The sequence below is a fragment of the Prosopis cineraria genome, unplaced genomic scaffold (assembly GCF_029017545.1).
Source record: "Prosopis cineraria cultivar Desert tree isolate PC_DT_omini unplaced genomic scaffold, ASM2901754v1 PC6, whole genome shotgun sequence".
NCBI classification, from domain to species: Eukaryota; Viridiplantae; Streptophyta; class Magnoliopsida; order Fabales; family Fabaceae; genus Prosopis; species Prosopis cineraria.
Window position 1 is genome coordinate 26,949,503 of NW_026555337.1, and position 5,386 is coordinate 26,954,888.

The window sequence follows — 5,386 nt, forward strand, 5'->3', positions numbered from 1 at the left end:
TAAGTTTCTTTGTGAAATCCTAGAGAGATGAAGATGGAGGATGAGTCTTGAGCTTCAAATTGGCTAAGTTCTTTTGTTTCCTATCCTCTTCTCTTTTTACTAGATGGTTAGATTCCTTAATCTAGGGTTTAATCATCTTAGCTTATAAATTCTAATTTGAATTTGATGTTGATGTAAAGAGAGAGGATTGTTTCATTTAATTTCTTCCTTGGACAGCCATGACTGAATTTTGCCACTCTTTGTTTGGCACATAATCTTGTGTTTTTCAATTAGTGAATATCTTGTGTTAATATTGCATAATCTTGTGGTGTTAATGCTTGTGTTGTTGAGTAGCTTGACATAATCTTGTGGTTGCTCAATTTATGTGTTTCACCATGGCTGTTGAGAGAGGATTTTGAGTGAATCACTTGGCTAATGTCTTCACCAATTGGTTAATTGAACTAGGGACTTTAATCTAAGACCTAGGGAGGTTAGCTAATTAGGTTAATTGGCTTAGGATAATTTTCTTAAGTCATGACAGCTTTAGTCAAGAGGAAAGGGAAGCTAAACTTAGCCTAATCATGAGAAGATAATGAGTCCAAAATCAACTAATCTCTAGGGTTCCATTATTGTGAAAAGGGAAGTTCATTTCACTCACTTTCACTAGCATTTTAATTACTTGCACATTAGGTAATTAGCTAGGTAACTAAATTCCTACAAACTTTGGTTGATTTATTTCACTAGATAACTTTCAATTAGACTTAAAACCATTCCTTGGGAGATGACCTAGGGTTGGTCCTATATTACATTAGGGTTAGCTTTAGTATAATTTTGAGGATAAGCGACTAATTTCCTACCAAAATTTTGGCGCCGTTGCCGGGGAATGGTTTAAGTTTAATTCTAAAGTTGTTTAGTACTTAATTTACATTTTTAGTGTTCCTGCAAAATTTTTTGAAAAATTATAAAAATTTGTGTTTTGTGTTTTGTTTAGTGTTTTTTGTGTGTTTTGAGTGTTTTTATTCTGTTTTGAAAAAGAAAAAAAAATTAGTGCAATTTTCGTTGGTTTGGTGTAGAGCTGAAAATACTCTGTTTTAGTGTCTTTGTCTGAAATTAAAAAATTAACTGGGAATGAGTCTGAGGGAATTTGAACTTGAAATTTATTTCATTGAAAGCTCTATATCTTAGCTTCACTTTAAAATTAGTTTGGTCAATTTTGGATGTGGGAAGTGTCCTTGTGGAAATTTTACAATCTAACAAGGTCCAGGGAGCCATTACAGAGGATTCCTAAAACCCTATTTCAAATTTGAGTTAGCATATCTTCCTCTTTGTGCGTTCAAATTGATTGATTCTAGTTTCATTTTTCTTATCGCTGTCTTATATTTGTTTCTTGTGTTTAGGATTTTCTTCAATTTTTCCATTTTCCTATTTGAAAGTTTGTTAGAAGCTTGAAGGTTTTCTTGACAAAATCCTGTTTCTCCAGACCTGAGGACCAACTTGTGAAAAATTTTGGGAACGATTGGGAAGGATTTTTAATCTGAAAGTTTTATATAATTTTCCTGTATATCTCTTGTGTTTCTCATAAAAGTTTCAGGGAATTTATCATGTGGATTTGCTGATAGAAAATTCACAAGTTCACTGTCTCCAGAGAGCCTACTGTGCGAATTCTAGAATTGCCAAAGCTTCTTGATTGAGCATTTCTAACTCTCTTTCTACTTGTTTGGTGTTATTTTTTTTCATTTTGTTGCTATTGAGTATATTAAAAAAAGAAAAAAAATTATTTCTCTTGCTTTTGTGTGTTTTGAATTGTTTCGTGTTGATTTGCATTTTAGTTTAGCTTGTTCTTTGTTCTTAATTTTCTTGAGCTTGATTAGTGCATGACCCGAAGAAAACATACCTCTTTTTTTGAATTAGATCCAGAAATTGAAAGGACTATTTCTAGATTGAGAAGATCACAACCTATTCTTGATTCTCATTTGGTTTGTAATTAACAATGGAAGGTATCTTAGGACATGAGCATGTGCATAATGAGGGCCATGGGAATGGGAATGAGAATTTGCATGATGATGGCCATGTTAATAATGAATTTGAAGGCTTGCATAACCCTAGAGAGGAGAGGAGCATTAGGCAATTAACTCAACCTAATTGGCATGATAATCCTTATGGCTTATATGTTCCTCCTACTAATGTTCAATTTGAAATTAAATCCTCTTTGATTAATGCATTGCCTAAATTTCATGGGTTACCGAGAGAGGATTGCCATAGGTTTTTGCATACTCTCCTATTGGTTTGTGATACTATGAAGCCTATGCATGTAAATGTTGATGATGTTCAAGCTAAGGCTTTTGTATTTTCTCTTGAAGGTTTAGCAAAGGAGTGGTATTTCAACTACCCTTCTTATGTGAAAGTAAGCACATGGGTCGAGCTAAGAAGACTCTTCTTAGATAAATTCTTTCCAAATTCCAAGGTCACCAATTTGAGGAAGCAAATCTATAGGGTCCAACAAGGAGAGGATGAGAGTCTCTATGAGTATTGGACTAGATTCCAAGGCCTTTTGGCTAAATGCCCACACCATCAAATTTCTAGTGAGAATTTAGTCCAATATTTCTATGAGGGCTTGATTCCAAGAGACAAAGTTAACATTGATGCCGCTAGTGGTGGATGCTTGATTGACCTCACTTCCTTAAAGGCTTGGGAACTAATTGACAAGATGGCTTAAGTGGTGCTCAATACTCTACAAGGGAAAAGAGAAATGTGAATATGGTAGGTTCTTCAATTCTTAATGATTCATATGTGGACTTGCTAGCTGCCAAGATTGGGAGAATGTTGGCTCCACAAATATCTCAAGTGAGCAATGTAAGTACTTCTCAAGCACTTGTCCCTTATTCTTGTACTTTTTGTGACTCACCTATGCATGTAGAAAGCAATTGTCCTATTAAGTTTGAACAAGTAAATGCTATCTACAATGGAAAACAATCCTATGGTGGGAGGCAAGGGCAAGGAGCTTATTCTAATACTTACAACCCTTCATGGAGAGACCATCCTAATTTCTCCTATTCAAATCCAAATGTGGCTTTACAAGACAATCAACAAAGAGGATCCTATCAAAACACCTTTGGCCGTGACCCTCCACCTCATTTGTCTCAAGGTAGCTCTTCTCAAAGCTACAATCCAAGTGGTAATTCTCTTGCACCTTCATCTAATTCTTATAGTGATAGGAGGCTTGTTCCAATTGAGAGTTCTTCTAATTCAAACTCTTCTAATGATGTGAATGTGTTACGTAAGCAGTTGATTGAAATGAACTCCTTGTATAAAAACATGTATGATGGCTTAGGGAACAAGGTAGAGAGTATGGGTAACAAGTGTGAGAACATGAACTCTAAAATTGATGCCCTTACTTCTCAAATGAATATGGTTGCTAACCAATTAAGTGCAGCCAATGCTCAAGCCTCTACATTACCATCCAACACCGTTGCTAATCCTAAAGCTAATCTTAATGCTATCACATTAAGGAGTGGCAAGGAGTTGGGAGAAAGAGTGCAAGAAGACAAAAGACAAGGGAAGGCCGAGAAGCCCTCTTTAAATTCTTCAATTGATGTTAATGTTTCTAGTTCTTCTTTTGCTCCTAATGATGCATCTTTTTGTAGAGATGATAAGGATGAAAACATTGAGGAGATCATATGTGAGCAACCACCATCTAAGGTGGAAAAGTGGACTATGGCCGAGTTGTTTAGCAAGGAAAAAGAGGGAGAGGCTAAGCAAAGTGAAACAAGAAAGGAGAGTTCAAGGAAGGAAGAAGGAAAGCAAAGTCAAGAGATTATGAAGAAGCTTCCTTTTCCACAAGCACAAGTGGTCCCTAAGCAAGTAAAGGGACAATTTGATCAAGAGGTATATGATTTCTTCCATAAGATTCATGTTAATGTACCCTTGATGGATGTAGTTAAGAACTTTCCTAAGTATGCCAAATTTTTGAAAGATTGTTGTACAAATAAAAGAAAATTTAGGCCTAATGCAAGGGTACAATTACCCTCATCTGTGAGTGCTATCATGAAGCCTCAACTCCCTATAAAATGTGAGGACCCTGGTTCCTTCACAATTCCATGCAAGATTGGCAACACACATTTTTCTCATGCATTGATAGACTTAGGTGCAGCCATTAATGTTATGCCTCTTTCAATTTATCATGCCTTGAGTCTTGATTGCATGCATAAGACACCTATGATATGCCAATTAGCGGATAGAAGTGTTAGAAAACCACATGGAGTAGTAGAAGACTTGTTGGTTTGTGTTAAAGGTCTATTATTTCCTATGGATTTCTATGTGCTTGATATGTCAAAAGAAGGGAGTGGGATGATATTTTGATTTTAGGAAGGCCATTTATGAGGACTGCCCTGTACATTGATTGACATGGAAAAAGGTAGTTTGATTTTGAAATGTGGAGAGGATCATGTTATTTTTAATATATATGAAGCAATGAAACATCCTTTTGAGGATTATTCTTTGTTAGGTGTAAGTTCCATTGAGTTATTGCTTCATGATGCTTGTGAGTCTACATGCTTGATTCTTTCTCACATGTTGATGATGATTTGTCTCTTGTTACTACTACATATTGATGGATGTAGTTGTCTATTTGTTTAGAGATTGATGCATGCTTGAATGATGCAACTACTTCTTCTCATGATTTGTTTAAAATATCTCCTATGCTTGATCTTAAAATGCTTGAGAAGGGTATATCTTCTTGTGTTGTAGGTACTAAAGCCATTAAGGCCGAATTATGAGTTTTTCTCCACTCGAGCTTGATGTTCTTAGGATTCCCAAGCTATTGGAGGAAAATTCTACACTTTCACATATCGAGGCCGTGGCTCAAGTCCAAGCAACTTGAGGACAAGTTGAGAAGCCTAAAAGACAAGAGAGTACCATGGAATATTCCACCAAATTAGACTTAAAGAAGCTCATTCCTTCTTGTGTAGAGACACCTACCTTGGAGTTGAAGCCTTTACCATCCAATCTCAAGTATGCATATCTCATTGAGAATGAGAAGCTTTCGGTAATAATTTCTAACTCTTTATCTCTCGAGGAAGAAAATGCATTGCTTGATGTATTGAGAAAGAACATACATGCTATTGGTTGGACTTTGGCTGACATTCCTGGTATTGATCCTATTGTGTGCACACATAAAATTTTTCTTGAGGACAATGCTAAGCCCATTAGGCAACCACAAAGGAGACTTAACCCATTGATCTTAGATGTGGTAAAGAAAGAGGTTGTTAAGCTACTTAGTGCTGGGATATCTATCTTATAGCTGACAGTGAGTGGGTGTCTCCAACCCAAGTTGTACCGAAGAAAGGAGGGATTACTGTGGTAAAAAATGAGAAAGGAGAGCTTGTTCCAACTAGAGTTCAAAATGCTT

The 5,386-nt window shown here is 36.0% G+C and overlaps 1 non-coding gene across 1 annotated transcript; it reads right to left on the reverse strand.

Annotated features, from left to right (window-relative positions):
- Positions 1–2,449: 2,449 nt before the first annotated feature.
- On the reverse strand, positions 2,450–2,556 carry LOC129314749 (small nucleolar RNA R71). The gene has a single exon (XR_008594256.1). It is a non-coding gene; the product is annotated as a small nucleolar RNA R71 (small nucleolar RNA).
- Between the last annotated feature and the right edge of the window lie 2,830 nt (positions 2,557–5,386).